At 40.0% G+C, this 27,500-nt stretch overlaps 1 protein-coding gene across 4 annotated transcripts in view; it reads right to left on the bottom strand.

Moving 5' to 3' along the window:
* Nucleotides 1-27,500, bottom strand: part of tox2 (TOX high mobility group box family member 2) — a 350,086-nt gene that overhangs the window by 132,903 nt on the left and 189,683 nt on the right. The gene's annotated exons all lie outside the window — the stretch shown is intronic.

Genomic DNA, 27,500 nt, shown 5'->3' with positions numbered 1-27,500 from the left:
TGGTACCGGGCCGCACAAGAAAAAAAATAAATAAATAAATACAAATAAAATATTTATATATTTTTTTTAATTAAATCAACATAAAAAAACACAAAATACACTTACAATTAGTGCACCAACCCAAAAAACCTCCCTCCCCCATTCACACAAAAAGGTTGTTTCTATTTTTTTACATTTTTATTTTTGTCATAAAAAAATACAATCATGCATGCTTACGGACTGTATCCCTGCAGACTGTATTGATCTATATTGATATATAATGTAGGAACCAGAAATATTAATACAAACCCCGTTTCTATATGAGTTGGGAAATTGTGTTAGATGTAAATATAAACGGAATACAATGATTTGCAAATCATTTTCAACCCATATTCAGTTGAATATGCTACAAAGACAACATATTTGATGTTCAAACTGATAAACATTTTTTTTTTTTTGCAAATAATCATTAACTTTAGAATTTGATGCCAGCAACACGTGATAAAGAAGTTGGGAAAGGTGGCAATAAATACTGATAAAGTTGAGGAATGCTCATCAAACACTTATTTGGAACATCCCACAGGTGTGCAGGCTAATTGGGAACAGGTGGGTGCCATGACTGGGTATAAAAACAGCTTCCCAAAAAATGCTCAGTCTTTCACAAGAAAGGATGGGGCGAGGGTCACCACTTTGTCCACAACTGCGTGAGCAAATAGTCAAACAGTTTAAGAACAACATTTCTCAAAGTGCAATTGCAATAAATTTAGGGATTTCAACATCTACGGTCCATAATATCATCAAAAGGTTCAGAGAATCTGGAGAAATCACTCCACGTAAGCGGCATTGCCGGAAACCAACATTGAATGACCGTGACCTTCGATCCCTCAGACGACACCGTATCAAAAACCGACATCAATCTCTAAAGGATATCACCACATGGGCACAGAACACTTCAGAAAACCACTGTCACTAAATACAGTTGGTCGCTACATCTGTAAGTGCAAGTTAAAGCTCTACTATGCAAAGCGAAAGCCATTTATTAAAAACATCCAGAAACGCCGCCGGCTTCTCTGGGCCCGAGATCATCTAAGATGCACTCATGCAAAGTGGAAAAGTGTTCTGTGGTCTGACGAGTCCACATTTCAAATTGTTTTTGGAAATATTCGACATCGTGTCATCCGAACCAAAGGGGAAGCGAACCATCCAGACTGTTATTGACGCAAAGTTGAAAAGCCAGCATCTGTGATGGTATGGGGGTGTATTAGTGCCCAAGGCATGGGTAACTTACACATCTGTGAAGGCACCATTAATGCTGAAAGGTACATACAGGTTTTGGAACAACATATGCTGCCATCTAAGCGCCGTCTTTTTCATGGACGCCCCTGCTTATTTCAGCAAGACAATGCAAAGCCACATTCAGCACGTGTCACAACAGCGTGGCTTTGTAAAAAAAGAGTGCGGGTACTATCCTGGCCCACCTGCAGTCCAGACCTGTCTCCCATCGAAAATGTGTGGCGCATTATGAAGCGTAAAATACGACAGCGGCGACCCCGGACTGTTGAATGACTGAAGCTCTACATAAAACAAGAATGGGAAAGAATTCCACTTTCAAAGCTTCAACAATTAGTTTCCTCAGTTCCCAATCGTTTGAGTGTTGTTAAAAGAAAAGGTGATGTAACACAGTGGTCAACATGCCCTTTCCCAACTACTTCGGCAGGTGTTGCAGCCATGAAATTCTAAGTTTATTATTATTTGCAAAAAAAAAAAAAAGTTAATGAGTTTGAACATCAAATATCTTGTCTTTGTGGTGCATTCAATTGAATATGGGTTGAAAAGGATTTGCAAATCATTGTATTCCGTTTATATTTACATCTAACACAATTTCCCAACTCATATGGAAACGGGGTTTGTATTAATATTTCTGGTTCTTACATTATATATCAATATAGATCAATACAGTCTGCAGGGATACAGTCCGTAAGCATGCATGATTGTATTTTTTTATGACAAAAATAAAAATGTAAAAAAATACCATAACCCCCCCCTGGTCTGTGGGACAAATTTTCAAGCGTTGAGCGATCCGCAGTTACAAAAAGGTTGGTGACCACTCATATAGAGGATCTTTGACTAGTGTTTTTGCAGATTCCTAAAAAAAAAACATCAGAAAACTCCTGTGAAATAGACAATCTTTCACAAGCAATTTTTCTGTAGATTCCTAAAAACAGCAAAGCACTCTTGTCATATAGAGGATCTATGACTAGTGTTTTTGCAGATTCCTAAAAAAAAAAACCATCATAAAACTGTGGAATAGACAATCTTTCACAATTAATTCCTAAAAACAGCAAAGCAATCTTGTCATATAGAGGATCTGTGACTAGTGTTTTTGAAGATTCCTTAAAAAAAAAAAAACACATCAGAAAACCCCTGTGAAATAGACGATCTTTCACAAGCAACGTAGCAGTTGATTCCTAAAAAGAGCAAAGCACTCTTGTCATATAGAGGATTTTTGACTAGTGTTTTTTGCAGATTCCTAAAAATCCCAGCAAAAAACTCCTGTTGAATCATTACTGTTATGTAGAGGATCTTGGACGAGTGTTTTTGCAGATCCCTAAAAAAATAATAATTATAAAACTCCTGTGAAACAGACAATCTTTCACAAGCAATTTTGCCGTAGACTCCTAAAAACAGTAAAAAGAGGATCTTTGACTAGTGTTAGTGCAGATTCCTAAAAAAACCCATCAGAAAACTCCTGTGAAATATACAATCTTTCACAAACAAGTCCTAAAGACAAGCAAAGCATTCTTGTCATATAGAGGATCTTTGACTAGTGTTTTTGCAGATTCCTAAAAAAAACAAAACATCAGAAAACTCCTGTGAAATAGACAATCTTTCACAAGCAATTTTGCTGTAGATTCCTAAAAACAGTAACACACGCTTGTCATATAGAGGATCTATGACTAGTGTTTTTGCAGATTCATAAAAATCCCAGCAGAAAACTCCTGTAGAATCATTACTGACATATAGAGGATCTTTGACTAGTGTTTTTGAAGATTCCTAAAAAAAAACATCAGAGAACCCTCTGTGAAATAGACGATCTTTCACAAGCAACGTAGCAGTTGATTCCTAAAAAGAGCAAAGCACTCTTGTCATATAGAGGATCTTTGACTAGTGTTTTTTGCGGATTCCTAAAAATCCCAGCAGAAAACTCCTGTTGAATCATTACTGTTATATAGAGGATCTTTGACTAGTGTTTTTGCAGATCCCTAAAAAAATAATAATCATAAAACTCCTGTGAAATAGACAATCTTTCACAAGCAATTTTGCTGTAGACTCCTAAAAACAGCAAAGCACTCCTTTCAAAAAGAGAATCTTTGACTAGTGTTAGTGCAGATTCCTAAAAAAAACCATCAGAAAACTCCTGTGAAATAGACAATCTTTCACAAGCAATTCCTATAGACAAGCAAAGCACTCTTGTCATATAGAGGATCTTTGACTAATGTTTTTGCAGATTCATAAAAAAAACAAAAAACATGAGAAAACTCCTGTGAAATAGACAATCTTTCACAAGCAATTTTGCCGTAGATTCCTAAAAAGAGTAACACACTCTTGTCATATAGAGGATCTATGACTAGTGTTTTGCAGATTCATAAAAATAAAAAAAATCCTAAAACTCCTGTGAAATAGACAATCTTTCACAAGCAATTTTGCCGTAAACTCCTAAAAACAGCAAAGCACTCCTTTCATATAGAGGATCTCTTACTAGTGTCTTTGCAGAGTCCTAAAAAAAACTATCATAAAACTCCTGTGAAATAGACAATCTTTCACAAGCAATTCCTAAAAACAGCAAAGCACTCTTGTCATATAGAAGATCTTTGACTAGTGTTTTTGCAGATTCCTAAAAAAAAAAACATCAGAAAACTCCTGTGAAATAGACAATCTTTCACAAGCAATTCCTAAAAACAGCAAAGCATTCTTGTCATATAGATGATCTTTGACTAGTGTTTTTGCAGATTCCTAAAAAAACCCATCATAAAACTCCTGTGAAATAGACAATCTTTCACAATCAATTCCTAAAAACAGCAAAGCACTCTTGTCATTTAGAGGATCTTTGACTAGTATTTTTGCAGATTCCTAAAAAAAACAAAAAAACATCATACAACTGTGAAATAGACAATCTTTCACAAGCAATTCCTAAAAACAGCAAAGCACTCTTGTCATATAGAAGATCTTTGACTAGTGTTTTTGCAGATTCCTAAAAAAAAACATCATAAAACTCCTGTGAAATAGACAATCTTTCACAATCAATTCCTAAAAACAGCAAAGCACTCTTGTCATATAGAGGATCTTTGACTAGTGTTTTTGCAGATTCCTAAAAAAAAACACATCAGAAAACTCCTGTGAAATAGACGATCTTTCACAAGCAATTTTGCTGTAAATTCATTAAAACACAAAGCAATTCTGTCAAATAGAGGATCTTTGACTCGTGTAAACATAGTGCTTATTTATGTTAAATTATGAGTTGCTCATTTTATTATTTATTTGATTTATTGGATTTACATGATGTCTTATGTGCTTTGGTATTGTGCACTAGTAATGTACTAATATGGCCCTTTGAGGAATTTAGTAGAATTTTCCTTCTTCTGAGGACCTGTCATTCATCCAGACTTAACAGATCGCTGCACTTCTCCCGACTGTTTCAAACCCTGTTTTGTTTCATTCGTCACAAAAAAAGAGAGCAAAAAAAGCACCCTATTTGAGCGCTAACACAGCACGTCCAATCAGATCACGGCGCTACAAAGAGACTGGGAGGAAAAATTGCCAGCGGAGTCAACAGGGAACGAAAAGCAATCTCGGCTGAGACGACGCCCATTGTAATGACCGTGTCAAATTAATCATCACAAATAATATTCCGGTGTCAACCATTCAAGGGTTTTTAATAGAATTTTTATGATTCATGTCGAGCCGTATACATCAAACAGTCAGCGGCGCAACATCTCTGAAATCAATTCAATATCATCTTTGTGTAGGCTGTCATCCTCGCCCGCAGAGCGGTCATTTATCTCTCAAACAGATACTTTTAGAGAATAAGGGAAGATGGAGCACAGGCAAGAGAATGTGCTTCTTGTTTCTCGTCAAGGTGAGGGCACTGTTGTGCACACCAGCAATAGCACTTTCTGGTAACACTTTAGTATGAGGAACATATTCAAAGTAACAAAGACTTAATTTGGAGTTATTTGGACACTAGGGGAACAGATAAGGGTTAGGGTTACTAATAAGCAATAATTCTGAGGTTATTGAGGGGAGACTCCTAGTTAATGGCTTACTGGTTGTATAATAAGGCCATGCAGAATTAGACTTAGACTTAGACAAACTTTAATGATCCACAAGGGAAATTGTTCCACACAGTAGCTCAGTTACAAAGGATGGAAAGTGTAAGGATGTAAGGACAATGCAGGTATAAAATAGACTAAAAATGTACCATAGTAGCAATATAAAATATAACATATATGTAATATTTACATAATATATGTGCAGTATATGATATATACTGATATATTATATTATATGTTTATATCAGTGGTTCTTAACTTACTTTTTCTTTTTTAAAAGACATGTTAGAATTGTGCCATGACTAGGGAAGGTTGTTTGGATTGGGTCATATAAGTGAATGCCGTGTTACATGTTCGAATTGTGCTGTTTTGGGTGGGCCAGGCAACAACTAAATGGATTTTAAGTCATTTCAATGAGCGACATTGATTCAATTGTTTTGAGTCGAAAGCACCATAACAGAACCAATTACACTCGGAAGTTGAGGTACTGCCGTACTTATTTAGGCGTAATGTTTAGCTGTTTGCAATAATTTATTTAAAGATCCTCTATATGACAAGAGTGCTTTGCTGTTTTGAGGAATCTCCCTAAAAATGCTGGTGTAAAATACATTCAGTTTTCTTTTCTTTTTCTTTTTTAAATACCCACAAAGTTAAGTGAGAAGGTTTTGTTGTGTGACCATGTGTGTTGACTTTTTGTGTTGTTGTTTTTTTTCTTTTCCGCCATGACTAGGGAAGGTTGTTTGGATTGGGTCATATAAGTATTTGCTGTGCCGAGTTTAATTCCAAGTACAAATTGTGGTCATTGACCTGATTTACTCATGTTGTCCTCCAGATGGTGGAAAAGTTAGAATTAAATTAAATTTTTTAAATCCCTTGCAGGCCAAACCCGCAAGCTGTAGTTTGGACAACACATTATTATTACATTACTTCATAAAACTACCATAGTTGTTTAAAGTACCTATACGGTATTCTTTTTACACACATTGTTTTTTATACTTAAAGTTATTTTTTCTTTTTTAAAAGACATGTTGCATGTTAGAATTGTGCTGTTTTGGGTGGGCCCGGCAACAATTAAATAGATATTAAGTCATTTCAATGAGTGACATTGATTTAATTGTTTTGAGTCGAAAGCACCATAACAGAACCAATTACACTCGGAAATTGAGGTACTACTGTACTTTTTTAGGAGTAATGTTTAGCCGTCTGCAATAATTTAGTTAAAGATCCTCTATACGTCAAGAGTGCTTTGCTGTTTTTAGGAATCTCCCTAAAAATGCTGGTGTAAAATACAATTTTTGACATTTTACTTTTTTTTCTCCTTTTTGTTTTATACATATCCACAAGGTTAAGCGAGCAGGTTTTGTTATGTGTGACCATGTGTGTTGACTTTTTGTGTTGGTTGATTTTTTTTCTCTCTCGCCATGACTAGGGAAGGTTGTTTGGATTGGGTCATATACGTGATTTCAATGAGCGACATTGATTCGATTGTTTTGAGTCGAAAGCACCATAACAGAACCAATTACACTCGGAAGTTGAGGTACTACTGTACTTTTTTAGGAGTAATGTTTAGTCGTCTGCAATAATTTAGTTAAAGATCCTCTATACGACAAGAGTGCTTTGCTGTTTTTAGGAATCTCCCTAAAAATGCTGGTGTAAAATACATTGACATTTTACTTTTTTTTTTTTTTTTTTATAAATATCCACAACGTTAAGCGAGCAGGTTTTGTTATGTGTGACCATGTGTGTTGACTTTTTGTGTTGGTTGATTTTTTTTTCTTCCGCCATGACTAGGGAAGGTTGTTTGGATTGGGTCATATACGTGATTTCAATGAGCGACATTGATTCAATTGTTTTGAGTCGAAAGCTCCATATCAGAGCCAATTACACTCGGAAGTTGAGGTACTACTGTACTTTTTTAGGAGTAATGTTTAGCCGTCTGCAATAATTTAGTTAAAAATCCTCTATACGACAAGAGTGCTTTGCTGTTTTTAGGAATCTCTCTAAAAATGCTGGTGTAAAATACATTATTTGACATTTGACATATTTTTTTTATATATATAAATATCCACAAGGTTAAGCGAGCAGGTTTTGTTATGTGTGACCATGTGTGTTGACTTTTTGTGTTGGTTGATTTTTTTTTCTCTCGCCATGATTAGGGAAGGTTGTTTGGATTGGGTCATATAAGTGATTTCAATGAGTGACATTGATTCAATTGTTTTGAGTCGAAAGCACCATAACAGAACCAATTACACTCGGAAGTACTGTACTTTTTTAGGAGTAATGTTTAGCCATCTGCAATAATTTAGTTAAAGATCCTCTATACGACAAGAGTGCTTTGCTGTTTTTAGGAATCTCCCTAAAAATGCTGGTGTAAAATACATTGACATTTTACTTTATTTTTTTATAAATATCCACAAGGTTAAGCGAGCAGGTTTTGTTATGTGTGACCATGTGTGTTGACTTTTTGTGTTGGTTGATTTTTTTTTCTCTCGCCATGACTAGGGAAGGTTGTTTGGATTGGGTCATTTAAATGATTTCAATGAGCGACATTGATTCAATTGTTTTGAGTCGAAAGCACCATAACAGAACCAATTACACTCTTTTACACTTTTTTAGGTGTAATGTTTAGCAATAATTTTCGTCAATAACCGAACCCTACAAAAACCGGGGCTTGTATATTATGGAGCCATGCTAGTCTATCCAAGCATGAGTGTACAGTATTACATCCTATAGGAACATTCTGCAGTATGCATTAGCTAGAGTGCACATTAGAATGCAATAAAAAGTAGAGGCATGAATGATTTATCCGGCCACAATCCACCCGGAAACATCCGTGCCTTTTACATTGTATCATCAAGGGCAAGAGTTGCCTTCACACTTGTCTTCATCCAAAGCAGGAAAAGATCGCTGTCCTTCGTGGACACATGTTTAGACATGCAGCGAGTCAAAGATGGCAACCGTCATTAGGACGAGAAGCACAATGGCCACGCTGAGGGACAAGCTGCGCAAACAATGGCCGCAATGTTTACGGCGGACAATCCGGTTTCCTTCCAACAATTATGAGGGAAATTGAATCTCAGGAAATGTTCGTTTTCTCGTCCATTAGACCAAACAATAACACCGGCCAGTCCCGAAGGTCTTACAGAAAGCAAAACATCTGTTTTCAAAAAGGACAAAATGAATGTCAACTTTCCGGCGGGTCGTGGCATGGAATGGAACGAATGGTGACCACGGTTGCTCTTTCCTCATTAAAGCCCGACATGGAGGGGGATAAAAGTGGCCCGGCAATAAAACCTGCTTTATTGTGCTCAAATTAAAAGCAGCATCCCCTCTCAGATTTATCGAAAGGACGTCGGATGGATGGAAAATGTGATGGCAGCAATAAGAAGAAAGTGGGTAACACTTTAGTATGGGGAACATATTCACCATTAATTAGTTGCTTAGTAACATGCAAATTAAAAACATATTGGCTCTTAATTAGTTCTTATTAAAGGCCTACTGAAATGCGATTTTGTTATTTAAACGGGGATAGCAGGTCCATTCTATGTGTCATACTTGATCATTTCGCGATATTGCCATATTTTTGCTAAAAGGATTTAGTAGAGAACATCGACGATAAAGTTCGCAACTTTTGGTCGCTGATAAAATAGCCTTGTCTGTACCGGAAGTAGCAGACGAGTAGCGTGACGTCACAGGTTGTGGAGCTCCTCACATCTGCACATTGTTCACAATCATGGCCACCAGCAGCGAGAGTGATTCGGACCGAGAAAGCGACGATTTCCCCATTAATTTGAGCAAGGATGAAAGATTCGTGGATGAGGAAAGTGAGAGTGAAGGACTAGAGGGCAGTGGGAGTGATTCAGGTAGGGAAGATCCTGTGAGAGGCGGGTGGGACCTGATATTCAGCTGGGAATGACTAAAACAGTAAATAAACACAAGACATGTATATACTCTATTAGCCACAACACAACCAGGCTTATATTTAATATGCCACAAATTAATCCCGCATAACAAACACCTCCCCCCTCCCGTCCATATAACCCGCCAATACAACTCAAACACCTGCACAACACACTCAATCCCACAGCCCAAAGTACCGTTCACCTCCCCAAAGTTCATACAGCACATATATTTCCCCAAAGTCCCCAAAGTTACGTACGTGACATGCACATAGCGGCACGCACGTACGGGCAAGCGATCAAATGTTTGGAAGCGTACTTACGGTACCGTGTCTGCGTATCCAACTCAAAGTCCTCCTGGTAAGAGTCTCTGTTGTCCCAGTTCTCCACAGGCCAATGGTAAAGCTTGACTGTCATCTTCCGGGAATGTTAACAATGAAACACCGGCTGTGTTATCCGGCCCACCAGTCAAGGGGTGCATTCTACGGCGGGGGTGCGTTATCCGGCACAACACCTGCCGCAATACACCGCTTTCCACCTACAGCTTTCTTCTTTGCTGTCTCCATTGTTCATCGAACAAATTGCGAAAGATCCACCAACACAGATGTCCAGAATACTGTGGAATTTTGCGATGAAAACAGACGACTTAATAGCTGGCCACCATGCTGTCCCAAAATGTCCTCTACAATCCGTGATGTCACGCGCAGGCGTCATCTTACCGAGACGTTTTCAGCAGGATATTTCGCGCAAAATTTAAAATTGCACTTTAGTAAGCTAACCCGGCCGTATTGGCATGTGTTGCAATGTTAAGATTTCATCATTGATGTATAAACTATCAGACTGCGTGGTCGGTAGTAGTGGGTTTCAGTAGGCCTTTAAGTACTTATTAATGCCTTATTGCTATTGCTATGCTGTAATATACTGTAATATTGTACATGGTAATTGTTATATATTGTATATATATATGATATAAACCAGTGGTTCTTAACCTTGTTGGAGGTACCGAACCCCACCACTTTCATATGCGCATTCACCGAACCCTTCTTTAGTGAAAAATAAAGTTTTTTTTAAGTTATATGTTTTTTTTTAAGTTATATGTTTTTGGTAACACTTTAGTATGGGGAACCTATTCTAAGTAACAAAGACTTAATTTAGAGTTATTTGGACACTATGGGGAGCATATTCTAAGTAATAAAGACTTAATTTAGTGTTATTTGGTTAGGGTTAGGGTCAGGGTTAGGGTTATAACAAGGCCATGCCGAATAAGGCATTAATAAGTACTTAATAATGACTAATTAAGAGCCAATATGTGTGTTTCGACCTCCGCCGAACCCCTGAGGTTCGATCGAACTTTTAGTTTAAAAAAATGTGTGTAAAAACAAGACTCTATAGGTACTGTAAACAACTACGGTAGTTTTATGAAGTAATGTAATAATAATGTAAAGCAGGGATGTCCGAACTACAGCTCGCAGGGATCTTCAGTTTGGCCAGCAAGACGTGTTTTTAAAATGTAATTTAACTAACTTTTCCACCATCTGGAGGGCAACATGAGTAAATCAGGTGAATGACCACAATCTGTACTTCATTTACTTATATAACCCAATCCAAACAACCTTCCCTAGTCATGGAGAAAAAAAACAAAAAAACACACATGGTCACACATAACAAAACCTGCTCGCTGAACTTCGTGGATATTTAAAAAAAAATATCCAAGCAACATAAAAAAAATAAAATTACACCCATTACAATGTATAATGCGAACAATTTCAAACACTCTCATGTTTGGCGCATTTTAGCTGCTTGATATTTCTAATTGATTACAAAACTTTAAGAAGGTCGCTCAATAAATGACGCTAGCAACAGCCGGTAAGCAAGCAAGCCCAAAACATTGATGTTTCATTGAGAATATAGAACAATACACACGGCGCTCATAAATCTGTCAAAATGTTTTAGTACAACTTTGGGAAGCTATGAAGCCTCACCGCTTGATGGATTGTCGGCTTACGGCTACCCTAGTCAGACGTACCATGCTTCAACATACGGGTATTATTATGTTGTGTGTAGAAGCACACCAAAATGGCACCTATTAGGAGACATATTATCTGGCATTTTGTTTTGCATTATTTTGCAAAACCAACTTTTCTTACCTATCGGTACCTGCGGATGATAATTTGGGATCTGCATAAGTCCCGACAATTTGCTTCTTTTTGAGAAGAGCTGAGTCGCTAAAAAAATCTGATTCCTCGCTAAAAGTTGGCTACCGATCCCTTCTGCTGCGTCTTCTTATTCTCTGGCGCACAAAGTATTACTGAAAAAGCCTGTCATGATCAAGGTTTTAGTGGTCAGTCACTTCATTAAAAATGTGTTAAATGTATGTTTTCCTGCACAGTATTATTCCAAGATGTCGTGTTTCTGCACAGTTTGCCCATACGAGGTAAACTGTGGAACATTATTTGTGCAGTTTTAGCTGAGCTGGCATGTAACATTTTAATTAAGAGCCACATCTCCGGACTGTAACAGTAACATAGCAGCACACCTTGCATTGGAGGGGAAACAGATGAAGAGACAGTTGGCGTGGGACTGAGAGACAGGAAATATCATTGACTGGGGAACGTTCCAACTTGTCTTTTATTTTGGCACACATCTAATCTTCCCCTCTGTAGCGCTGCCTGCGCAGTCAAGGCCTTCTGGAGATGGTATTGACTGTAGCTAATGGCTCATTAGCTGCACATTCGCTTTCTTATTAGATTATTCTTAGGATGCTTGCATTCACGACCTAACCCAGTTAAGCCGTATAGCAATAGTTCTATAAGGTGGTATTTATAATAATAATAATAATAATAATAATAATAAATTGTATTTGTGAAAGCACTTTACATTGAACAAACAACCTCAACGTGTTACAGTGCATTTAAAAAACAACAACCCTAGAACCACAAATAGCTGCCCCCAACAAGTAAAATAAATAGTAAAAAAAAAATTAAAAAAAATAGAACTAGCACACATATATCTAAAAAAAGGCTTTTTTTTAAAAAAAGAATAATTTTTAAGCCTTTTTTTTTTAAAGCATTCACAGTCTGTGGTGCCCTCAGGTGGTCAGGGAGAGCGTTCCACAGACTGGGAGCGGCGGAGCAGAAATCCCGGTTTATGATCGTAATATACAAAACTTTACCCTTGAAAATATGGAAAACAACAGAGCAATTGTGTTTTATAAGAGGTCTTTGACTAGCATTTTTGCAGTATATCCTTAAAAGAGCTGTGGTCTCCAGGATCGTTGACTACTGCTTCTGCTGCAGAGCACTGCTTTATAAAGGATCTTTGACTGACATTTTTACAATAGATCCTTAAAAACAAAATAGTACACCTGTCAATTAGAGGATCTTTGACTACTGTTTTTACAGTGCACTCTTAAAAACAGCACAGCACTCTGTCATAGTTAGGGTCATTGACTAGCACTAGCACCAAACTGCTCATGTCATATAGGGGATCTTTGTTTTTTTAAGTTGGTTGTTACACACAGTAGAAGTCTTCTGTTACATAGGAGATCTTTGATTAGTATTTTTTTTCAGTAGAGCTTTAAAAACAATAGAGCAATCCTGTTATATTGAGGGTCTTTTGCAGTAGATCTATATAAAGGATCTTTGACTCATGTTCTTGTAGATGATCTTTAAAAACAAAAGTGTTCCTGTATATAGAGAATGTTTAACCACCGTTGATGCAGTCGATGATTAAAAACAGCAGAGTTCTCCTTTAACATAGGGGATCTTTGACCATTATTTTCGCAGTGAAGCCTTAGAAATAGCAGATTCTCTAGGACCAGGACATTAAATCGGTTGCAACTTGACTGTTCAGTTTTTCTTCAGACAAACCCAACGGTCCAGTTGCGATCGATTGAATGTCCTGAGTAAATAAGTTCCCCTTTATAAACACTGTTACAGAGGATCTTTGACTAGTATTTTTGCAATAAACACTAGAGTGATACTGTCATATAAAGGATCTTTCACTAGTATTTTTGCATAAAACATCAAAGTGATCCTGTCTCATAGAGAGGATCTTTGTCTTGTATTGTCACTTAAAACAGCAGTGATCCTGTCTTATTGAGGATCTTTGACGAGTATTTTTGCAGTCAAGCCTTAAAAACACCAGATTGCTCCCGTCATACAGAGGATCTTTGACTAGTATTTTTGCATTAAACACTAGAGTGATCCTGTCATATGATCTTTCACTAGATTTTTTGCATAAAACAGCAGAGTGATCCTGTCTCATAGAGAGGATCTTTGTCTTGTATTTTCGCTTAAAACAGCAGTGATCCTGTCTGATTGAGGATCTTTGACAAGTATTTTTGCAGTGAATCCTTAAACACCAGATCGCTCCTGTCATATAGAGGATCTTTAACTGGTATTTTTGCATTAAACACTAGAGTGATCCTGTCATGTGGAGGATCTTTCACTGGTATTTTTGCATTAAACAGCAGAGTGATCCTGTCTCATAGAGAGGATCTTTGTTTTGTATTGTCACTTAAAACAGCAGTTATCCTGTCTGATTGAGGATCTTTGACAAGTATTTTTGCAGTCAATCCTTGAAAACACCAGATCGCTCCTGTCATTTGGAGGATCTTTGACTAGTATTTTTGCATGAAACAGCAGAGTGATCCTGTCTCATAGAGAATATCTTTGTCTGTCATTGTCACTTAAAACAGCAGTGATTCTGTCTTATTGAGGATCTTTCACTAGTATTTTTGCATACAACAGCAGAGTGACCCTGTCTCATAGAGATAATCTTTGTCTGTCATTGTCACTTAAAACAGCAGTTATCCTGTCTGATTGAGGATCTTTGACTAGTATTTTTGCATTCAATCCTTGAAAACACCAGATCGCTCCTGTCATTTGGAGGATCTTTGACTAGTATTTTTACTCACTAGAGTGATCCTGTCATATAAATGATCTTTCAGTTGTAGTTTTGCATAAAACAGCAGAGTGATCCTGTCTCATAGAGAGGATCTCTGTCTAGTATTGTCACTTAAAACAGCCGTGATCCTGTCTGATTGAGGATCTTTGACGAGTATTTTTGCAGTCAATCCTTGAAAACACTAAATCACTCCTGTCTAATAGAGGATCTTTGACTAGTATTTTTGCATTAAACACTAGAGGGATCCTGTCATATAAAGGATCTTTTACTAGTATTTTTGCATACAATTGCAGAGTGATCCTGTCTGATAGAGAGGATCTTTGTCTAGTATGTTTTGCTTAAAACTGCAGTGATCCTGTCTTATTGAGGGTCTTTGACGAGTATATTTGTAGTCAATCTTTGAAAACACCAGATCGCTCCTGTCATATCGAGGATCTTTGACTAGTATTTGTGCATTAAACACTTGAATGATCCAGTCGTGTAACGGATTATTCACTAGTATGTTTGCAAAAAACTGCAGAGTGATCCTGTCTCATACAGAGGATCTTTGTCTTGTATTGTCACTTAAAACAGCAGTGATCCTGTCTTATTTAAGATCTTTGACGAGTATTTTTGCAGTCAATCCTTAAAAACACCATATCGCTCCTGTCATTTAGAGGATCTTTGACTAGTATTTTTGCACTAAGCACTAGAGCAGGGGTGTCAAACTCAAATACAGATTGGGCCAACATTTAAAATTGAACAAATTAACCTTTGACGTACTCTACGAGCTAGCGTCACGTCCGCTTTTTATCCATTCGAACATCGTTCAGACCCAGTCACAAGAAATGTGCGGCTTCTGTACGCACACACGAGCGAATGCAACGCATACTTCATCAACAGCGATACAGGTCACACTGAGAGTGGCAGTATAACAAACTTTAACACTGTTAGAAATATACGCCACACTGTGAATCCACACCAAACAAGAATGACAAACACATTTCGGGAGAACATCCGCACTGTAACACAACATAAACACCACAGAACAAATACCCAGAATCCTTTGCAGCACTAACTCTTCCGGGACGCTGCAAAATACACCCCCGCTACCACCAAAACTCCCCCCCCACACACACATACACACACCTTGTAGCGTCCCGGAAGAGTTAGTGCTGCAAAGGGTTCTGGTTTGGTGTGGATTCACAGTGTGGCGTATGTTTCTAACAGTGTTAAAGTTTTTTATTTGGCTATCCTCAATGTAACCTGTATCTCTGTTGATGAAGTATGCCTTGCATTCTAATGTGTGTGCGTGCAGAAGCCGCACATGTTATGTGACTGGGCCAGCACTTGTTGGGCTGGCTGGCTGGCGTTTGGAAGACTCCCGGGAGGATGGGCGGGCCAGCTTTAGTGTCAATTTGATATCGCCTCAAGGGCCAAGTGAAATTACACGGCGGGCCAAATTTGGCCCGCGGGCCAGAGTTTGACACCCATGCACTAGAGTGATCCTGTCATATAAAGCAGTGGTCCCCAACCACCGGGCCGTAGATCGATTGGTACCGGGCCGCACAAGAAAATAATAATAAAATAAAAAAAAATAAAAATAAAAAAAAAATACAAATTATTAAATCAACATAAAAAACACAACTTACAATTAGTGCACCAACCCAAAAAAACTCCCTCCCCCATTTACACTCATTCGCACAAAAGGGTTGTTTCTTTCTGTTATTAATATTTCTGGTTCCTACATTATATATCAATATATATCAATACAGTCTGCAGGGATACAGTCCGTAAGCAGCACACATGATTGTATTTTTTAAGACAAAAAACCCATTCCCGCCCCCGGTCCGTGGTACAAATTTTCAAGCGTTGACCGGCCCGCAGTTACAAAAAGGTTGGGGACCACTGATATAAAGGATCCTTCACTAGTGTTTTTGCATAAAACAGCAAAGTGATCATGTCTCATAGAGAGGATCTGTGTCTTGTATTGTCAATTAAAACAGCAGTGATCCTGTCTGATTGAGGCTCTTTGACAAGTATTTTTGCATTAAACACTAGAGTGATCCTGTCATATAAAGGATATTTCACTAGTATTTTTGCATAAAAAAAGCATAGTGATCCTGTCTCATATAGGGATGTCCCGATCCGATATTTGGATCGGATCGGCTGCCGATATTTGCAAAAAAATGCGTATCGGCAAGGCATGGGAAAATGCCGATCCAGATCCAGTTTAAAAAATAAACTCCGGTCCGTGTTTTCCAACGCACCTATTTAAATAATACATTCCACGTTTCTGCTGCTCCTAATTTCCGTTCCGCATTTTCCAGCACACCTTCAACACATCCACAGGTCTGTAGATTCTCACGCAGTTGCTTTTAGCTGCTGGCATTACACGACAGGCTCTTCTCACTCTTTTTTGTGTCTCCCTCTCACAGACAGCAAGCGCACCTTCTTACATACGTCACATACTGTCACGTCATACGTCACACACGTATACGCCCTCTTCGAGCAGAGAGGTAGCAGCACGGCTAACGTTAGCTGTGATGCTAGCGCAGCCGTGCGAGCAACGCTCCCTCTAAGGTGCGCGCTTGTGCAATTGCGCACTGTTTAAGCGTCCTCTGCGCATAGCAATTATATGCCACGCACAAAATCTAATAAAAAAATAAGCGCATAACAATTTTCGACACACCGACACGACAGAGAAAACAGTTTTCGTCATCATTGTTCAAATATTGTGACGTCTGTCGAGACGCTTATCTCCATTCGGTGCCACACGCCCACACCATCAAAATGCAGAGGCAAACATTTCCACATCAACACCGTATGAAAAAATTAGTGATTTTTTTAGTTGTGATTTCCTTCTCTGCATGAAAGTTTAAAAGTAGCATATATTAATGCAATATGAAGAAGAATGTTTTAATGTAGACATGCAAGCCTTGAAAGAACATTTTGAAAATCAAGACTACATTTCCTGCAAATGGGTGCATTTCTACCCTATATTTTAACTTTAGATTTATTCTCATATCAAACTCTTTTGGCTGTCTTTTTGACACTTACATCCGGCGCCCCCCTCCACACCCTGGATTATAAATAATGTAAATAATTCAATGTGATTATCTTGTGTGATAACTGTATTATGATGATAGTATATATCTGATAGTATAAATCTGTATCATGAATCAATTTAAGTGGACCCCGACTTAAACAAGTTGAAAAACGTATTCAGGTGTTACCATTTAGTGGTCAATTGTACGGAATATGTACTTCACTGTGCAACCTACTAATAAAAGTCTCAATCAATCAATCAAAACACATAGAATCATCATACTGCTGTGATTATATGCATCAAGTGTTCATTCAAGGCTAAGGCAAAATATCGAGATATATATCGTGTATCGCAATATGGCCTTAAAATATCGCAATATTAAAAAAAGGCCATATCGCCCAGCCCTAGTTTCAATGATGCCATTTCTGTTTGTCATGTATCATTTTGTCTATTTTGTGTTTATCCTTGAATAAACAGGTCAGTTTCTTGTTACCAACCATTGTGTATTATTCAAACTCCCCTAATTCAGCTGGCTAGTTGTTATCAAGAGTACTAAAACCCTTTTCAACATGATTCTGACAACTAAGTAGGCTAAATAACTTTAAACTTTAATACATGCTCGGATAGGCCAGTATCGGTCAGTATCGGTATCGGATCGGAAGTGCAAAAACAATATCGGTATCGGATCGGAAGTGCAAAAACCTGGATCGGGACATCCCTAGTCTCATAGAGAGGATCTTTGTCTTGTATTGTCAATCAAAACAGCAGTGGTCTGATTGAGGATCTTTGACGAGTATTTTTGCAGTCAATCCTTAAAAACACCAGATCGTTCCTGTCATATAGAGGATCTTTGACCAGTATTTTCCCCGGTAGAGCCATAAAAACAGCACTGGTTATTTCGCCTTGCAAAGGACTCTCCCAAAAGAAGCTCGCTGTGTTTGTTTATGAATGGTGGTGTTTATAGTGTTCCTAGAGCTCTGGTTTACATGACTCCACTCCGCCATCCATCTCGACTCTGTCAACTTGGGCTTAATTAAAGCCAGAGCTGATCTTGTGCCACGCTATCATGTCAGAGGCTATCAAGACACCACAAAGGCTGTCCAGGCAGGCGGGTGACAAAGGCTACGAGGCATCCGCTTACACCCACTCCATAGCTTCACTCTCATTCTACATGCTGCACATCTACCTTGCATGCTGGCTGCAGGAAATAGAATCCAGCCGCTATCTGGCAAAAAAGTGACCGCGGCCATGTGAGGCGATGATGCAGCCTCGGAAGGGGGTGGGGGGGATGAATGTTTTCATAGAAGAAATGGTGGAATAATTAAAGGGAAGTGCTCAAGTATGCAGATGGCCTCATTCATTGATTACAAAGTGAGCTCTCTGCAGCTAAAAAAAAGTCTAATTGTATATTTTCCATTTCTCTTTTATGCATTCTTTCCGTCTTCTTCTCACATGTCGGATGAGGTCAGGGGGTCACGGCCATCAGATCGCGCGTCAGAGCCGATTAGCATCAGAGCTTTTTGTGACATGTCGTATTTCATCATGCCTTTGACTCATCCGGCCAGTCGGGAGTGGGGGTCAGCATGATTTGATTGGCTGACATAAATGATATCATTTGTGTTTAACCTTAGGCTCGGAGTGGCGTACTAATGCGTTTTTGCAAAAGACGGGGCAGGCCCTCTCTCCGCCAGCGACTAATTTAAAGTGGCACGCCGCCCAGCCGAAGCCGTGCCAGGACGATTGCGCAACATGTGCTGAGGTTACGAGCGAGCCTTTATCAAATAATGAACACAAGCTCCCATTTAGTTGTAGACTTTAGCTTCACTTCTTCGTCATTCGTGCTGTTGTGGTTTACTTGATAGCAACACAGACATTTAGAATAAAATTGAATAAACGTGTCCTAGGGCAGTGTTTTTCAACCACTGTGGAAATGATGCAACTTCACCTAATTGGTCCCAAAAATATTTTTTTGCAAATCAATAATTATAATCTGCAAGTAATGTGCCATTCCTTAGTGTCTGTGCTGTGTAGAGCTCGGCAGGGTAACCATATAATACTCCATATGGCAGCAGGTAGTTAATTGCTTTGTAAAAAGTCGGGATGTGTCGGGTGAGACGAGGACGGTTTGTCGTGAACCCAACATGCAAAAGGTAAAAAGGTATGTAACGCTTAAACCAAAAATGCACAAAAGGGAAAGGAAAAGGCATTGAAGCATAGGGAAGGCTACGCAAAACGAAAGTAAAACTGAACTGGCTACAAAGTAAACAAAAACCGAATGCTGGACGACAGCAAAAACTTGCAGCGTGTAGTGTATTGTCACTTAAAACAGCAGTGATCCTGTCTTATTTAAGATATTTGACGAGTATTTTTGCAGTCAATCCTTAAAAACACCATATCGCTCCTGTCATTTAGAGGATCTTTGACTAGTATTTTTGCACTAAACACTAGAGCAGGGGTGTCAAACTCAAATACAGAGTGGGCCAAAATTTAAAACTGAACAAAGCCGCGGGCCAAGGTTGAACAAATTAACCTTTAATGTACTCTACGAGCTAGCGTCACGTCCGCTTGCGCATAGGGAAGGCTATGCAAAACGAAAGTAAAACTGAACTGGCTACAAAGTAAACAAAAACAGAATGCTGGACGACAGCAAAAACTTGCAGCGTGTGGTGCAAGGACGCCGTCCACAAAGTACATCCGTACATGACTTGGCAATCAACAATGTCCCCACAATTAAGGATAGCAACAACTTAAATGGTCTTGCTTGCTAACACAAAGCAGGTGCGGGGAATAGCGCTCAAAGGAAGACATGAAACTGCTACAGGAAAAGCCTCAACAAAACAGGAAGGCCCACCAAAATAACAGCGCAAGACAAGAACTAAAGCACCAACACACAAGAAAACACCAACAAACTCAAAACAAGGCACGGACCAGGCAGAGGCAGGAGGAAGAGAACACAAAGTAAACAAAAACAGAATGCTGGACGACAGCAAAAACTTGCAGCGTGTGGAGCAAGGACGGCGTCCACAAAGTACATCCGTACACGACTTGGCAATCAACAATGTCCCCACAATTAAGGATAGCAACAACTTAAATGGTCTTGCTTGCTAACACAAAGCAGGTGCGAGGATTAGCGCTCAAAGGAAGACATGAAACTTCTACAGGAAAAACCTCAACAAAGCAGGAAGGCCCACCAAAATAACAGCGCAACACAAGAACTAAAGCAACAACACACGAGAAAACACCAACAAACTCAAAACAAGGCACGGAGCAGGCAGAGGCAGGAGGAAGAGAACACAATGTAAACAAAAACAGAATGCTGGACGACAGCAAAAACTTGCAGCGTGTGGAGCAAGGACGGCGTCCACAAAGTACATCCGTACACGACTTGGCAATCAACAATGTCCCCACAATTAATGATAGCAACAACTTAAATGGTCTTGCTTGCTAACACAAAGCAGGTGCAGGGAATAGCACTCAAAGGAAGACATGAAACTGCTACAGGAAAAGCCTCAACAAAACAGGAAGGCCCACCAATATAACAGCGCAAGACAAGAACTAAAGCACCAACACACAAGAAAACACCAACAAACTCAAAACAAGGCACAGAGCAGGCAGAGGCAGGAGGAAGAGAACATTCCAAATGAGCGCCATAATCAAATTTACTGCCTAGCAGGGTGAATTTAGGGTAACATTGGCCAATTTTGTTCATGTGTGAAACGAAATGGCCTTTTTTTTTTGGCGACTTTTACCAACTGGCACGGCAACTACCGTATTTTTCGGACTATAAGTCGCAGTTTTTTTTCATAGTTTGGCCGGGGGTGCAACTTATACTCAGGAGCGACTTATGTGTGAAATTATGAACACACTACCGTAAATTATCAAATAATATTATTTAGCTCATTCACGTAAGAGACTAGACGTATAAGATTTCATGGGATTTAGCGATTAGGAGTGACAGATTGTTTGGTAAACGTATAGCATGTTCTATGTGTTATAGTTATTTGAATGACTCTTACCATAATATGTTACGTTAACATACCAGGCACGTTCTCACTTGGTTATTTATGCCTCATATAACGTACACTTATTCAGCCTGTTGTTCACTATTTTTATTTTTATTTTAAATTGCCTTTCAAATGTCTATTTTTGGTGTTGGGTTTTATCAAATACATTTTCTCAAAAAATGCGACTTATACCCCGGTGCGACTTATATATGTTTTTTTTCCTTCTTTATTATGCATTTTCGGCCGGTGCAACTTATAGTCCGAAAAATACGGTACCTGTTGGGTGTTTCCTTATAAGGTGCAATGTCTTATTTAGTCTGGTGTGTCCTAATCTAATGTGTGATATGATTCCCTCCTCTTGTGTGCTCCCCCTTACGGTTCTTCCCGTTCCTTGTGTGTTCTGTATTGCATATACCGTATTTTTCGGACTATAAGTCGCAGTTTTTTTCATAGTTTGGCCGGGGGTGCGACTTATACTCAGGAGCGACTTATGTGTGAAATTATTAACACATTACCGTAAAATATAAAATATTATTTAGCTCATTCACGTAAGAGACTAGACGTATAAGATTTCATGGGATTTAGCGATTAGGAGTGACAGATTGTTTGGTAAACGTATAGCATGTTCTATGTGTTATAGTTATTTGAATGACTCTTACCATAATATGTTACGTTAACATACCAGGCACGTTCTCACTTGGTTATTTATGCCTCATATAACGTACACTTATTCAGCCTGTTGTTCACTATTTTTTTTTTAATTTTAAATTGCCTTTCAAATGTCTATTTTTGGTGTTGGGTTTTATCAAATACATTTTCTCAAAAAATGCGACTTATACCCCGGTGCGACTTATATATGTTTTTTTTCCTTCTTTATTATGCATTTTCGGCCGGTGCAACTTATAGTCCGAAAAATACGGTACCTGTTGGGTGTTTCCTTATAAGGTGCAATGTCTTATTTAGTCTGGTGTGTCCTAATCTAATGTGTGATATGATTCCCTCCTCTTGTGTGCTCCCCCTTACGGTTCTTCCCGTTCCTTGTGTGTTCTGTATTGCATATACCGTATTTTTCGGACTATAAGTCGCAGTTTTTTTCATAGTTTGGCCGGGGGTGCGACTTATACTCAGGAGCGACTTATGTGTGAAATTATTAACACATTACCGTAAAATATAAAATATTATTTAGCTCATTCACGTAAGAGACTAGACGTATAAGATTTCATGGGATTTAGCGATTAGGAGTGACAGATTGTTTGGTAAACGTATAGCATGTTCTATGTGTTATAGTTATTTGAATGACTCTTACCATAATATGTTACGTTAACATACCAATTGGTTATTTATGCCTCATATAACGTACACTTATTCAGCCTGTTGTTCACTATTCTTTATTTAGTTTAAATTGCCTTTCAAATGTCTATTCTTGGTGTTGGGTTTTATCAAATAAATTTCCCCAAAAAATGCGACTTATATATGTTTTTTTCCTTCTTTATTATGCATTTTCGGCCGGTGCGCCTTATACTCCGGAGCGACTTATACTCCGAAAAATACGGTATCTGCTCTGCACAGACGACAAGCCCTCCTTCGAGACGAAACTGACGGAAACTACCGTTCTAATGCTCTTTTCTGCCGTCCGCTATCAACGTATCAGCAAACAAATGATTGTGGCGAGAAAAGGTAAATGAAGGGAAAAAAATAAATAAATAAATGCCTGCTTCGTGTGGACTGAGTGACTGGAACAATGTTGAAGGCAACAAAAGGGAGGACTGACGGTGCAGTCATCCACACAAACGAGCATTATTCGCAGAATTGTTAGGATCCTGTCACCCACAAATAAGTGTGCTTTAAACAAAAGGCGGAGTGTTAAAATGTGTCCATGCCCGCACTGTAATAGCCCTTGAAAGCTTTTGTGCACATTTCATAAGGATGCCTGATTCCTACCTTCCAGTGAGTGGCGGCTTTGTGTGCCACGCTGTGGTCCCAAGTGTCTCACACTCAATGAGGTTGTGTATCAGAGGCTGGCACAGCCGGGCGCCAGCAGGACACTAAGCATCTGCACCCTTGTGTTGTCGGGGTCGTTGTTGTCGAGAGAGAGAGAGGCTGGTAGGGACAGCGCTCAACTTCCCTAGGCACAAAGTTCAAAAGCCAGCATCTGAGATGGTATGGAGGTGTATTAGTGCCCTAGGCATGGGTAACTTACACATCTGTGAAGGCACCATTAAAGCAACGTTATCATGGACGCCCCTGCTTATTTCAGCAAGACAATGCCAAGCCACGTGTTACAACAGCGTGGCTTCATAGTAAAAGAGTGCGGGTACTAGACTGGCCTGCCTGTAGTCCAGACCTGTCTCCCATTGAAAATGTGTGGCGCATTATGATGCCTAAAATACCACAACGGAGACCCCGGACTGTTGAACAACTTAAGCTGTACATCAAGCAAGAATGGGAAATAATTCCACCTGAAAAGCTTCAAAAATTGGTCTCCTCAGTTCTCAAATGTTTACTGAGTGTTGTTAAAAGGAAAGGCCTTGTAACACAGTGGTAAAAATGCCCCTGTGCCAACTTTTTTGCAATGTGTTGCTGCCATTAAATTCTAAGTTAATTTAAGGATATCACCACATGGGCTCAGGAACATTTCAGAAAACCACTGTCAGTAACTACAGTTCGTCGCTACATCTGTAAGTGCAAGTTAAACTCTACTATGCAAAGCGAAAGCCATTTATCAACAACACCCGGAAACACTGCCTGCTTTGCTGGGCCCGAGCTCATCTAAGATGGACTGATGCAAAGTGGAAACATGTTCTGTGGTCTGACGAGTCGACATTTCAAATTGTTTTTGGAAACTGTGGACGTCGTGTCCTCCGGAACAAAGAGGAAAATAACCATCTGGATTTTTATAGGCACAAAGTTCAAAAGCCAGCATCTGAGATGGTATGGGGGTGTATTAGTGCCCATGGCATGGGTAACTTACACATCTGTGAAGGCACCATTTAATGCTGAAAGGTACATACAGGTTTTGGAGCAACATATGTTGCCATCCAAGCAACGTTATCATGGACGCCCCTGCTTATTTCAGCAAGACAATGCCAAGACACGTGTTACAACAGCGTGGCTTCGTAGTAAAAGAGTGCGGGTACTAGACTGGCCTGCCTGTAGTCCAGACCTGTCTCCCATTGAAAATGTGTGGTGCATTATGAAGCCTAAAATACCCCAACGGAGACCCCGGACTGTTGAACAACTTAAGCTGTACATCAAGCAAGAATGGGAAAGAATTCCACCTGAAAAGCTTAAAAAATGGGTCTCCTCAGTTCCGAGGTTTTGGAGCAATATATGTTGCCATCCGAGCAACGTTATCATGGACGCCCCTGCTTATTTCAGCTAGACAATGCCAAGCCACCTGTTACAATACATGGAAAAATATGTTTTTCTTCTAAAATTTAGTGGGTGCAGCTTATATCCCTGTGCTTACTATAGTCCGGAAAAATACTGTACATTTTACTAACCACAATAATTGCCGCAATAAAGCTAAAGCAGGTGATAAATGAGAACTCTAATGACACATTTAGATGATTAGGCACAGTTGTTAGTTGGACGTTTTTCACAGTTTCCTCATAAAGTTGCTCGAGGCTTTCATCTCGCCGCCATGTGTTTCTGATGAGCCGTTGTAGAACACGATCCGGCGCTCTTTTATGTCCAACCTTTTGACAAATCTATCACATTTGTGCCTCCATGTTCTGAATTACAGGCCCATTCCGCCTCTCCGGTCGGGATGAGTAATACTGGTGTTGGCAGCAGCCCAAAACGCAGCCGCTCGGTTTCGGAACCTCGGCCGGCCGTCATTGGCGCGACTCAGTGGTGTGTGACTGACAGGAAGCGCGGTGATTGGTGGGGAGGGGGAGGGGACGGTATCTTCGGATCGGTGCGCTGATTAAAGCTCCTGCCGCTGCGTTTTGTAAACTCCCGCCATGTCTCCCCGCGACCTGCTGGTCTGAATTACAGCTCGGCCACATTAGGCTGATTTACAGCTTCCTCCCGCTGTTTAGGTTAAAAGCGGGGCTGGTTTGTAGTCATAGGCTCCGCCTCCGCCCCCGCCATCCCTCTTATTCAGGGGTGCCAAACGTACGGCCTGCAGGCCGGATCAGGCCCGGGAACAGGTTTTCCCATGAGGACTAGCGCATGTAGCGTCAAACTGACATGATGTCCGCTGGAATATTGCCACAAATATTACGTCTCTAATAGCTATGATGACGTTAAATAGACACTGTCAATAAATGATCTTGGATTGCGTTACATACATGCTATTTATTGCGCCGTTTTTCTTTTTTGTCTCCTCAGACAAAACTTTTCGTTTCTTTGGTTGTGTGACAGTGCCTGGCTGTCGTGCGGGTTCTCAGGACCACCAAGGAAGGACATTGTCGAGCAGGTTTGACTTTGTTTATTTTTTTCAAACAATCCTCGGTCTCAAGTCGGGTCGCTTTTCAGCTCCTTCCTCTTCCACTGCTCGCTCTGCGGTCCGCTTTTCAGCCGACCGCGTCTTCGTCTGCCTCTTGTTCTTTGTCTCTTGCGCGCTGCATGTGCTGCTGGCTCTCCAACTCCTTCTGCCCCGTCGTTCTCGGCTGTCGCCCTTTTTACACCTTGCGAGGAGATTAGCTGATTGTGACCAGGTGCGCGATCCACGCACCTGATCTTGTTTACGGCGTCGATCCTGGCGCGCCCAGCCTCGCTGCTCGCTCCCCGTCCACGCCTCCTCGACGCCATCTCGGAGTTGGCCCCGGCGGGGCACGCCTCGCTTTCGATCTGCCGGCCCCGCCTCCCAACAGGTTGTTTTGGAGCTTCGGTCATGATAGCAATCATTGCACGTAGGCGTTCTTCTTAGCATTAGCATTTTGGTTTGAGCATCAAAAGTCACTGACTAGTTTAGCAGGAACAGAGCCAAGGCAGTATCGGCCGTAAATCAATCCTCATCATTGAGTTCACGCCAACGAGTGAAAGCCGGGACAATGTTGATCCTTGACTGTCCTTTTATCCGGGTAGGCTCCGTTTTTCTGTTTTGTCTCCTCAGACAAAACTTTTCGTTTCTTTGGTTGTTTTGGAGTTTCGGCCATGATAGCAATCATTGCACGTAGGCGTTCTTCTCCCTCTTTTAGTTTTCTGGCGGCACGCAGGCGTTCGCATCCACTTCCTTCTTTTTAACGAGTTTAACGGGTGTCAAATACACGGCCCGCAGGCCGGATCAGGCCCGCAAACAGGTTTTACCCGGCCCGCGGGATGAGTTTGTTAAGTATAAAAATGAGCCAAAATGTTTTGAATGAAATAAACTGCTGTTCTATATGTGTCCACTAGATGTCGCAATAGCAATTCTTTGTATCTTTGTAGATGATGCTACATATGTAAACAAAAATATAAACCACATGTGCACCAGTCGAGGAAAATGAGAAAACGACATAAATAACACCCTGTAATTAGATTTTTATATTATTTTTTTACCTTGATCAATTGAAAATGAACACCAATGACTGATGAATATTATTCACAAAGTATAAATAATGACAAATAAAGATAGAATACTATTAACCGCAACATGTAAGTGTAAAAAAAAACCCAACAACATTATGATTTGTACATTTTCAGCTTGTTCTATTTTTAATCAAAGAAAACAATCTGAAGTTGTCTTTATTTCTAAGTTATCGTGCCGTGATTTCACCAGTCCGGCCCACTTGGGAGTAGATTTTTCGATCTAAAATGAGTTTGACACCCCTGCTCTTATTGATTCTCTCGCTTTTTTTTACCTCATCACCCCAATTTCTCGCCCCTCATTGCCCGACTCGCCTCATTTACACGTTGATCTCGCCACTTCTTACCCCTTCTTCGCCCTCCTTTCCTCACCCGTCCTCACTTTCGCCCCCCCCCCGTCACCCTTTCCTCAAACATCCGCCCGACTCGACGGCATCTCTTCGCCGTTCCCACAAACTGCCCCCCTCCGCCCCTCCCTCCCCTCTGCCACCCCCACTTACATCTTTTGTGAAAATGAAAACAACGCGCAGCCTGCCAAAAATATTTCTATAGCCGTGTGCTGACAACGCAGGGAAAGGGAGACAAAGCAAAGAGATGTGCAGGCATATTTGGAGGGATGGGAGGCTCTCTCTCTCTTTCTGTGGCTTCGTTCACCACCTTTCAACCTCTCATGCCCATTTAAAAGATATATATATATATTTTAATAGAAAAATAGTGTAGCAACATGGTCCCCACTTAGCTCGGCTGTATCCCCCCAGTGATGAAATGAAACAAATGGTGACCTCACTGTGTTTGTGTCGGCCATTGCCCTACATTGGCCAGCATCTAGCATCACATG

Source organism: Nerophis lumbriciformis, linkage group LG03 (assembly GCF_033978685.3).
Source record: "Nerophis lumbriciformis linkage group LG03, RoL_Nlum_v2.1, whole genome shotgun sequence".
Lineage (NCBI taxonomy): Eukaryota > Metazoa > Chordata > Actinopteri > Syngnathiformes > Syngnathidae > Nerophis > Nerophis lumbriciformis.
The sequence above is the reverse complement of the archived record's forward strand: the minus strand, read 5'-3'. Positions and strand labels throughout refer to the sequence as shown.